This window comes from Plectrocnemia conspersa, unplaced genomic scaffold, assembly GCF_051122295.1.
Source record: "Plectrocnemia conspersa isolate PC_06_02 unplaced genomic scaffold, ASM5112229v1 ptg000002l, whole genome shotgun sequence".
NCBI lineage: Eukaryota > Metazoa > Arthropoda > Insecta > Trichoptera > Polycentropodidae > Plectrocnemia > Plectrocnemia conspersa.
In genome coordinates this window covers 20635754-20648576 of record NW_028277166.1, presented here as the reverse complement: position 1 = coordinate 20648576, position 12823 = coordinate 20635754, and the positions used below count along the sequence as shown (strand labels likewise).

The window sequence follows — 12823 nt, the reverse complement described above, 5'->3', positions numbered from 1 at the left end:
GATCGGTTTTTTGTATTCGCAATGATAAAATCAGTAAACGTCAAACTGTGGATCGCGTACCAATAAAATAAAATATAATTTTTAGTTTAGAATAACCAAATATATATATTTTTGAATAAAAACAATAAAGATAATAATAAAATGATGATAAAATACTGTTGTATATAATAAAAACCGAAAATATCTAATTTTGTGACCTATACAATCAATTCAAAATTTTTAACACTTGACGGTCAAGCTACGCAGCGATATTTGCACGACACCCAACTGTCCAATTTCGAATAAACGTAACGTATGCCTATGGCTAAATGTAATCTTTTATTGTTTATGTATTATTATTTTATATTTCTGTTATAATTTATGTATTATTATTTTATATAGTATATTTAATATAATTAAAAATTATCAGTGATTCTAAACATTTTATTGCTTTAATATTATATATTTACCACTTTTTGTATTTTTACCACACGGTACGCAATGTGTTAAAATAATGAAAAACGCGCACTTACTGTATACTTCGCATCCAATAAAGACTCGAACCACCAATGTGCTTGGATAGTTACACAAATTAAAGTCCTAATTTTTGCAAATAATCCCCGCCGCACGCTCCATTTTTAGGAATAATGCCCGGTATTCAATGTGTTGGTAATTGAAAACATGTTGAGAACAGTTTATTTAATTTGAACAGATCAGGATCATTTCAGGTCTAAATATTATAAAATATCACATTTGGGATTGGTGAATCTGCATTTAAATGCCCACGATACCTCTACATACATATATATAACAGAAAATAATGATAAATAAAAAACATTATATTTTATATTATAAAAATATGAATTTGATTTACTGTAATTTATTTCTTAGAAAATAGTATCAATAAATGAAGGAGTACGAAATAAATAAGCATTACAAAAATATATTGTAAACCTAACAAAATATAATAATGCAAAAAGTTGTAAAATAAATTAACGCAATTAAAAGTTGAGAATCACTGATTATTTTGTTATAATGCTTCGGGTTGATAATATGTACTTAGATATTAGGTCTAGCTCAACATTTCTTTTTTTTATGCGGTTACCTTTGAATATTTTGGGTTTTTTGTAATTTTGTAGATAAGAATTTCAAGAAACATATCTCTAAAAAATTAACATCTTTACCTGAATCAAACCGATAAGGTGGGGTTTTTCGTTAACATTTTTTTTTTTAACAGCGTGCGCTTAGCCTAACGGAAACGTTACATTTGTTCGAAATTGGACGGTTGGGTGTCTTGCGAATATCGCCGCGTAAATCGACCGTTAAGTGTTAAAAATTAATTAAATATATTTATATATTATTGATATGTGATTCGCAATTTGGTATTGAGTGATTTCACTATTTCTAATAAATAATATGTGGGATAATTCCATAGAAAAAAATTGTATATATATATATGTAAACATACATCTTGAAACGAATTTATTTTACTTGAGTTTTGAGCCTCTGGAATTTAGAATTTCTACTTTTTTGAACTATTTTTAGTTAATATGATATTAGTAACATCTGTAGGTAAATCCCTAAATTAATACGTTACAGTAAATACGCAGTTTACGTGGGTTTTTTTCGTATGAAGTTAAAATGACGAAACGCACAAATTTGTGCACACCGACGCAACGGAAGGTTTCTGAAACGCACAAATTTGTGCACACCGTACGCAATGAGTTAATCCACTCGTTCTGTAGACATTCTCACAAAACCTTCTGGGAGTTTAGTGCAAGTTTAGTTGTTATTTATTAATTATTCTTTTATTACAGAAAAAATCACTGATTCTCAACTTTGATTTTTTTACTACTTGTTTGTGTTAATATTTTTTAATAATTTATTTTAACACTCTTTTATTACTAAATTTCATTAGTTTATTTTACATATTTATTATATATATTATTTGGCTTTTGTGGATTTTTTTTATATAAATACAGGCTTTCAGTATTTTTTATTAAATCATTATATACTATTATTTATTATATTAATTTATTTCGTACTCTTTAAATTATTGTAATTTTCTCTATATAAATCATATACACGAAATAAAATTTAAATATATATATACATATATAAATATAATGTTTTTTATTTATTATTAGTTATATATGCGGTAACTATCTGGGGTACCTCAACACAGTAAAAGATCGGCCACCGTACATGTACGGCGATACTCCTCAAAGACAGTTTTTGTGCGATACTTGGATCAGTTTGAAATATGGCCGTACAGATACGTGTCATAGTCGTATCAAAGATTGAGTTGAATTCTTGTAGATTCGGGGTGATTGCTCGTATGAGTCAGATCGGACAGTTGAAGTGCAAGCGATTGCTTTTCACGGGCTTATATGGATCATTTCGGGCGATTCGGTGTAACTCCGCTTGGTGCGGTTCGATTAATATCGTAATTCCAACTCGAAAGCGAAGTGGTAGTTCTGTGGTTTGATTCCGGGAGGAAAGTCCTTACGAAAATTATTAATTATTAGTAAATAATTTAAGAGAAAAATAAAAATAGTTTTCAATGTTAAATCAGCAGCATCGCAGATCTCCGCGTTCAACTATTTAAGATAAAAGACTTGCGACTGCGCTAAATCCACGTTTTACTAGTTATGATGATGGAAATACAATCAATAATTTTATTGCCACATCCAGGATAAATAATGCGTATCTGCTTTTGCAACAAGAATTTTAGGTATAACGTATACTATACCGCTTGGGGAGCCGAGGACCGCATTTTGGGAACAATTTTTATTTTTCTAAATTTATCTTGAATAAAATTATCGCACTTTTTTCATTTTCTAAAAAAATGATCCCGACGCGAGCAAGCGACCTTGCTCAACGATCGGGAGGTATGTGTATATGGCGTTTTCTACTATATTTTACTTAAGTCGCAACTCACATGCAATCATTTAATGCGGTCTTTCATCAAACCCGTCTTTAATCGACGACTTTCTATAAATTTTGACCACTGGAGAGGGACGAACGAGCCAAGGCGATCGCTTTCACTCGATGCGGCTGGCATTATAAAAACCGCACTCGCGTCAGCTCGGTTGCATTCATTCGAAATGGACGCCAGCGTTAGCAGCAAGAAGAAGCACCGGCAACGTCACGCCGATCGGATATGCAGTATCCTCGCTTCCTACCGTTAAAAATTGGACGAAACCGACTCGGAGCCGCGCAGACGATGAGACTTCCGGAACACGAAACCAGTCAAACTAGCTCGACTCAACCGAATAGGATTACTATGGAAGTAAAGTAGTACGAAGGCCGTAAACAACATAACCGGATTCGTTCGCCGACTCTCGCTGCCTCGATCGTATACGCCACATTTGTAATATATATAATGTGTTATATTATATTTGACGATTTCAGACTAGGGATTGTTTTAAAGCGACTGAAGATGCACGCGCAGGTGGAAATTCCGGTCAAGGTCGGAGCGTCGCGTCCTTGACCTTCATACTTTCTTTTCGCTGACAAAAGATCGGTGGTGCAGCAGCAGCAGCATCATCATCATTCATCCATCTAAAGGACGGCGAATGCGCAAAGAGAGGCCGCGGCTGTTGCGTTTTCGCCAAGCGATTTTTATGTCATGGCTAAAACAAACTGCGAAACGATCTATTCGAAGTCGGATTTCGTCACAATCGGCCGGATCTTCGATCTTGTAACGATTATTACGAAACCACTTGGGATTAAACATTGTCCGAGAGGACAGGGATTCTTTCTCTCTTTCTCTCGGAATGCTACTTTCTCCAGAGTCCCAGATTCGACGCTTGCGTAACGCCTAATTATTAATATCAATAATAATAATAAAAAGTAAACCTTCACTCGAGAATATTGTACGTTTTTTTACATGCAATTTTTTGAAACGATCGAGCGAGCTCGAGCGGCCACTTTCGAATACTGGAATCCGACGCACGTTTGCGACTTTTCAAAACGCCATAACGAAACCAGTTCCATTTAATACGCGTATGTAAAGTCGAACGCACAAAAGTGCAATTATATAAATTTTAAATAGATCGACATTGAAACGTTGCATAACAAAAAATAACGACAATAGCGTTTCGAAATGTGAAATCAAGTAAATCGGGCAGCATAGAAATCTGCGCATTTCAGCGTGACGATCGAATTCAAAAGTAATGGCATGCAAAAATGCGTTTTTTTGTGTTGCAAAACGCACATGGATAGAATAGACACATAAGAATAGAATAATTGAAATCGATGGATTTTTTTAAATAGGTTTAAAAGCGGAAACGGACTGTGAGTGCAGTTTGAGTGTGAGAGAGCAATTTGCGAAATCGAATCGGACGCGGAAACGTATAATAACACGAATGTATAACGTGATCGTTTTTCTTTGACGCGAAAGCGGGGCACGCGTGTCGGCTAGCATTCGGGGTACACTGACGTTAAAGGGTTAAGCAACGCAATAGATGATGGCGATGATATAAATCTTTTGGCAAGCATATGCGGAAGCGCCGATGGATACTATGTAGAATAATGCAACACTGATTTCTTTCAGGATATGAATCACAAAATGACGTAAATTTGATGCTTTACAGGTTTTTATATATATCAGATTGACCTAACAAAAAATCAGTCAATTACGTCGACCGATGTGAGAAGCGGCTATTACAAATTTATTCAAGAGAATGTGAAAGTCGCACGGCGAATAGTTATTACGAGAGTCTGATCGGTGGAAACTCGCCCGCGTTGTCTTTTATGGAAGCAATCGATGGACCATTGCAGTTTTGCTATGTAGTATATAATAATAACTACATAAACAATTTGAAAGCGTTTCAAAGGGCTGCAAGAGCAGCGGCGACGAGCGCTAGTGAACCAATTAATAGATTCGAACGCGCGGATAACCGGCAAACCCACGACGCCGCTATTTGCTTTGGCAAGAAGCTATCGGGTATATTTGCATACATGTTTATTGAAGACGCGTAAATAAACATCGCCGATCGCGTATTGACATTTTCAATAATAATGTAATATTCGATATAATCATGTTATGCAAGTTTACTTTTGCAGTAGCGCTTTCAATGCTCATGATATTTTATTCACATAAAAAAATATTATTATCTTGGATAAAATATTAGGCAATGTATGAAAAGCATTTAATGAAGCACATATAAACCAAATTTTGACCAATAGGAGAGCGCAAAAAAACAATTATCACTTCTCAGAAGTCAAAAATCCACGTCAAAAGCAATAAAATCGTGCCGTCGCCGTCGCAGTGGGAACGCTCGTTACCGAGCGTTCCCACTGCGGCGGCGCCGACATGATTTTATTACTTTTGACGTGAATTTTTGACTTCTGAGAAGTGATAATTGTTTTTGCGCCCTCCTATTGTCCAAAATTCGGTTTGTATACATTTTGACCAATGCTCTTATATATCGGTAAGGATAGCAATCATATTTTTAAAATAGCGTATGCGGCAATTTTGTTGCTGTGTATCTTGCATATTATATAGTGTAAGTACAGAACCACTACGAAACAACATGCGAAAGTCTGTCTATACTTTTCCCCCTTATATTTCCCATAGAAATCAACTGGCTTAATTTGTATTTTGGACTTGAAACTATAATTAGGTTTGGGTTTGAACAGCTTGGACGTTTCACAACTGTCAAATTGAGTTTCATAGACCGGCAAATAATATTTTCGCTAGTAGAAATGTATATCTACTGGTGAAAATGTATTATATTTGGACTTCACTAGTGAAAATATAACGTCACTGATATATACACATTCGTTGTAATATTTATACATTGCATGCAAATAAATAATTATACTATGTAAATATATATATTACAACACATGGAAAAGATAAAAATATATTTGCTAGATAAATTATATTTCACCGGTAAAAATATATTTTCCAATACGATTTCACTAAAATGACATATCGATGGATTAAAGTGTAAAGTTGCTAACCTTAATTCTCTAATTAAACACTAAAATTTCATATCCATAAAATTAAGATATTGTCTTATTTTTTATTTAGTTTTTCGTTTCTCCTGTAAAGTTGTCAAATATGAAATATAAAGCCATTGATATTTTTAAAAAATCGGGATAAATTCAACTGCTTTTTTTTAGAGTTTATTTAAGGGATAACAATAATAAAATAGTAGTAAATTATAATGCAAAATAAGTTACATTAATACGTACAATATTTGAGGCGCAAATATTATAATAAATGATCGCTTACTTCGTCAGAAACTGCCTCAGTTATAACATCTTCTTTAACCCATCCCGTACGGAAGGTAGAAAAATCGCGAGTGTTCCGAACCGGGGTTCATTTTGTCCCCCAGACTATTCTCGAAATTATGATACTTTTTCAACAGAAAATTGTTAACCTAATCATCTAACATGTGTTTCCATACATATTTACTTTCATAAAACGAATAAAATCTCTTTTTATTAGCATTTTTTGCAAATTATAGTCATATTTTTCGGCGACATTTCTGGCCAAAGAACGATCGGCGATTGAGGGGCGTCTACATGCGTTTACTTGTCGATGCTTGTTGCAGCGTTTCTCAAACACTGACTAATAAAATTATTATTATTTAATTATTTATAAATCGATTAAATTTTCAACAAATTAAATCAATTAAAAAATTAGTAAAACATTATATTATTTATATATAACTTATTATTGTTAAAAATAATAATTGCAAAAGAAATAAAAATAATTCACATTTTTTTTTTAAAATAATGTGTTTATAATATAAAATAACAAAAATAATATATTTATATTTAGGATAATAATATAAATATTTCATTTATTTTACGCGTGTATCTTGTAAACAATTTGGACATGACAATATTTTCAACTGGTGCTTGTGAACCGTACATATCGCTTTTTTTGCAGGTGGTGCAAAAAATCGAGTCTTTCTGTCCTAATTTCTAGGGCAAAAGCTGCACCTATTTCTCCTAACCTCTTCAACGCGATTTTCAGGGAGTATTGTCAGTAGAGTAACAGTTTCAACGTTAGTTGCTTGATCATAAAGTGTGAAACCATATTGAATATGTTTATGAAACGATATCCCACTATTTTTCGCAAATTTATGTTCTCCGGCAAATTCCATGGCTAAATTTGTTGACAACAGTGTGACCGATTGTTTTTTTTTTTCGGAACCTATGAAACCAATGTGATGTCATCGGTAAAGCCAAAACGACTAGATAATTCCTCTTGCTGGCGTGAACGCAAAAATTCTTGCGGTATTTCACGCTTATTTTTAATAATTGTTTCTGTTAATGCTGTCTTCCAAAAGTCTTTGAGCAAGGAGCATTGACGCAAAGAAGTTGTCAGTAATGACACCACGTCCAGTTCCAATATAAGAACTAATTAGATCAGTCACTACCCTTTCACCTTGGTTTCTCTCTCGTACTTGCTGCTTTCCCATGTATGGTTGTATATTTAAAATATATGACGTCTCTACATCAGCAGCAACCCATATTTTTATTCCATATCTGCCGGGCTTACTTTTGATAAAAGCGCGAAATGGGCATCTCTCTCGATACGTAGCCAGTCTTTCGTCAACCGTGATATGCGATCTTGGAGAGTAATTATTCAAACAGGCTGCTTTAAATTTATTAAATATCGAGCGTAGTGATTCAAATTTATCTTGCGATTGTTGAAATCGTAATTGTCTGGTGTTTCTGTCATCAAAGTGAATTTTACTGTATAAATATACGAATTTGTCCCTTGAAATGACCGTAGAAAAAAAGAATTCCTTAAAAAGCTGGTTAAATGTCCATATTTCCTTTAGTGGTAGTCTACGGCCATTGCATCTTCCAGATGCTATCAATACGCTGATGAATGATTCTATTTCCGGTTGGTTGGTGTGGAATTGATTGTAATTTCTAGAGACCCGATAAGTCTCCACTACTACTTATTTCTTGAATCATCGCTGCAGTCATGAAGAGAGCAAAGGTTTCCTTGATTGTAGTCACATTGCTAGCCTCTGTTCCAAGTCCTGAAGAAGATGTTACGATATTCTGGATTCGCGTTCTGGAATTGTATCATGGAGTTGAATGCCATTCTAGACCAGATCTTGACATGAACGTGGTGTCTTCTGGTGTGAATTCATCATCTTCGGTTTCTTCATCTTTTGATGAAGAATCGTCAGCTTCGTTATAGATTACATCATTTACGTCGGTGGCACCTGAATCCAACTCTTCAAAGTCGATATCACTGTCAAAAGATTCATCGAAATTGACATCATCTTCACATTCGTCTAAAAGTCTTTCTGTATCTTGTCTGGACGACATATCCCAGTATTTTATCACAATTTATACCGCAAAAAAATCACCAAATACGTATAATATAATATACAGAAAATAACAAAGTGTATAATAATTCTTCCTACATGAAATAAAAGGTATAAGATGATGGAATTACAAAAATAAAAATAATAAATCAGCTTTGCAAACAATGAAACACGGCAAAAGTTTGGGAGACACTGATTTGCAAGCACGTGGCTTTCTCCAGACAATGATTCTTCTGAGAAGGTGATGGTATACCAACAGCATATAGCTTTCTCGTTCTAACTCATTGTGGAAACCGACCATCGACACATTCATAACTTTCGAGTGCGAGTGAACCCAAATGTTATCCTCTATACCTGCCCTTCTTGGAATTGCAAAACTGACGGTCACTCACAAATAATAGATATTTTACCGCAAATTTATTTTTTAAACCGTTATACGATTTCGAAATTGACTCAAAACAAATTTTACCTATGTATAATCCTTAATTACAGGATTACATAAAATGTGGGTCTATTAATGGTAGTAATTGAAAAGTTACAATGAAAAACAACTTCTTGGGGTATTTTTTGGCCCCCTTTTCGCCCAGGAAGGGTTAACGTCGACCATCGAAAGTGGCAACTCGAAAGACATTTTTGGCAAAACTCGATAAAGCACAAAATAAACGCGAAACAAGAGCGCGATCCGAATGTGTTCTCACTTCAAAGGAAGACTAAATACTGATTGCAATTTCGCACGGGGCGGGTTAACCCTTATCTTTACTGGAAATCAGTGACAGGATACAAAAAAGTACATTCACCTTCGCTTTCTTAGATAACAATACATAAAAAATGTAAGCATTTCCAAATTAAATATATAAAACTTGTGTTCTATAATATTATATTAATATACAAAAAAACTGATGCAGTTAAAAATCGAATGAAAAATCCATACTACATTTGGGGCCCAAATACCATAGCATTTTTTATAATAAATCATTGCTTACTTCGTCAGAAACTGCCTCAGTTATAACATCTTCTTTAACGTCGACCATCGGAAGTGGCAACTCGCAAGACATTTTTGGCAAAACTCGATAAAGCACAAAATGAACGCGAAACAAGAGCGCGATCCGAATGTGTTCTCACTTCAAAGGAAAACTGAATACTGATTGCAATTAGGAAATATCGCACGGGGCGGGTTAACCCTTATCTTTACTGGAAATCAGTGACAGGATACAAAAAAGTACATTCACCTTCGCTTTCTAAGATAACAATGCATAAAAAATGTAAGCATTTCCAAATTAAATGTATAAAACTTGTGTTCTATCATATTATATTAACACATAAAAAATCTAAAGTAGTAGTAAATTAGAATGCAAAATAATATTTGGGGCGCAAATATGGTAGTATATATTATGATAAATGATCGCTTACTTCTTCAGAAACTGCCTCAGTTATAACCTCTTCTTTAACGTTGACCTTCGGAAGTGGCAACTCGCAAGACATTTACGGCAAAACTCGATAAAGCACAAAATAAACGCGAAACAGGAGCGCGATCCGAATGTGTTCTCACTTCAAAGGAAGACTGAATACTGATTGCAATTAGGAAATATCGCATGGGGCGGGTTAGCCCTTATCTTTACTGGAACTCAGTGCAAGAATAAAAAAAAAGTACATTTACCTTCGCTTTCTAAGATAACTATGTATAAAAAAATGTAAGCATTTCCAAGAGAAATGTACCCAAATAAAACTTGTGTTCTATAATATTATATTTACACATAAAAAATCCATAATAGTAGTAATTAAAATGCAAAATAACTTACATTAATAAGTACAATATTTGAGAAAGCAAATATCGTAGTATATATTATAATAAATCATTGCTTACTTCTTTAGAAGCTGCCTATAAAACTTGTGTTCTATAATATTATATTTACATATAAAAAAACCCAAAATAAAAAATAATATCTGGGGCGCAAATATCATAGAATTTATTATAAGAAAGCATTGCTTACTTCTTCAGAAACTGCCTCAGTTACAATATCCTCCTTAACGTCGATCATCGGAAGAGACAACTCGCAAGACATTTCGGCAAAACTCGATAAGGACAAAGTAAACGCGAAACAGGAGCGCAACCCAAATGTGTTCACACTTCTAAGGACGACTGAATACTGATTGCAGTTAGAAAATTTTGCACGGGGCGAGTTAACCCTTGTCTTGACTGGAAATCAGTGACATGATAAAAAAAAGTACATTTCCAAGTAAAATGTATAAAACTTGTGTTCTATAACATGTTAACATATAAAAAAACAGTAGTAAATTAGAATGCAAAATAACAGGAAATTTCGCGAAACCTAATTATGATTCAATTTTGTACGAAAAAGGTTAGTCTTTGTGTTAACTAGCAATTAACGACTTAATAATCACATATTCAAAATAAAGTTCAGTATATAAATATATATATTAAAAAATCGTTTACTTTTTTTCTAGTAATCTTGGCAATAGGAATGTCTTCGAAGATATTGATCAATGTCAATACTCGTGGAGACATTTTGATAATGTTACTATACCGCGACCAGACCGTGTTCGCGTTTCTGAAGAACGATGACAACTATTTTACACAGGAGTATATTCGCTCCTTCAATTTGAAACAAACAGTGATAAGGATATTCACTTTCGCTTTCTAAAGTCGTCCGAAAACAAAAGGTAATATACACGTTACCAAGAATTTAGATTTAACGACGATTTGAGCGTTGTGAAAACAATTTAAGCATCACAGTGCAATAGATGACATTTTATTATATTTTACGCAGAATACTAAATGGCGAAATTTCTCTAGCCCAACGGTGCATAGCAACAGACAGGCAAATACACGTCGGCTCTATCGTCTCTCTTATTGTCTTCCTCTTCCTCTCATCATAATCAATCTCCTCGTCTGTCGCGAATCGCGCCGATAAAACGGTATGATGACATGGGCGGCCTTTGTTGGTGCTAAGAATGCGGACAAATCGTTCAGTTGGGCCGGCGGCTAATTTGGTTTTTGGGCCGGCCGTCGCGGACCGATTAATGTAAAGAGACTCGATCGAAAAGAAAAACAGTACAATACACACGCACTGCGGAAACGCACACGCAAAATATCAAACGACTAGCATAATCATACATGTGAAAATACGATTTAGCAAAACGATTCTAGCGCTCTCGGAGGATAACGGCGGTTTTTAATTTGGGTATTTGCAATCAATCAATTCGACGTTGATTATAATGTCAATTATACATGTGCCGGTTTATTATAAAATGTATTTCTGTAAATCTATACTACTATTGAATACGCCACTTAAAAAATAAAATATGAAAGTTTTCGTTGTAGTTAGTAATATATTGAAATTAGTAGATATTTTATATTTTTTAATACGTTTAAGATGTGCTGAAAATAGCGCATTTTCATTACTTAGCTCAATTTTAATTAATCATCACGACATTCATCCGTGAAATTAATAAAATCAAGATAAACCTAATCTGTGATGATCGAACGGAATTATAATTATATAAAAATCACTAATTCCGATCTCCCAGACACGATGAGATTCGAGCCCAGGTCTTTCAGGTCGGAGTTATCGTGCTCACATTTGCAACAATATCAAAAAAAAATATTCTCCATTATGATAACATCAATAAATTAATATTATAGTAACTCAACATAAAGAACGTGTCATATTTTATAAAACTTCCAACGCGCAACTCAATGGCAAAAGTACTTAATTGAAGGGAATTGCCTAGGTACTACATACCGTCGATATACGTGACGCGGAAGTGAGTTACAGTGTAGCACAATCGCCTCATGAATTATTACGAAGATATTCGTCATGATTATCATAATAATAATTTAATAAATAACATCAGTTAAATTTTAGTTATTGGCGCGTGTTAAAAATACGCACATTATCGCATTTGCGAAAATGTATATATTTTAAAATCGATATGAGTAATCAAAATCACACTTTGGAAAAGTTGTTCCGATTTGGTAGTTGAACAGTTACGATACCGTTGCGTTTCGACAGTACGGATGAAAGAGTCGATAATTTGCATACGCAAATCGGTACAGCGAAAATATATACAAATATAAATAATTAATAAACATGCTTTAAGGTATTTTTAACGCGTATAATATTCGATGTGAGACGTGTAAGAAAAAAATGAAATATTATAACTGGATCGAAAGTTAATTCGTTGATATGATCGGCGATATTTGCACATACGTAACGTATGAAGAATTGTCGCGTTACGGGTTTGATATCTGTTTTGACAGCTGATCGCCGGTTATATAATGATAATTGTATATTGAACTTGGCTTCATTCAAAGAGCGATAAGAAATTATAATTAAACATGAAATGATAAAAGAAAATGAGGACAATTTAAATGAGCAATATATAAAAAAAATAATGAAGAAAAAATCCGAAGATTTACCATACTTAGATGCACAAAAAAATCGTTTTATGGAACAAAGTATTTATTTAAATGCACATATCTCTTAAAATAATTTACTGTTAAGAATATT

The 12823-nt window shown here is 33.7% G+C and overlaps 1 protein-coding gene across 2 annotated transcripts in view; it reads right to left on the bottom strand.

The window, feature by feature from the left end:
• Su(Tpl) (Suppressor of Triplolethal) overlaps positions 1–12823 on the bottom strand; it is a 112405-nt gene that overhangs the window by 7369 nt on the left and 92213 nt on the right. The window lies entirely within an intron of this gene.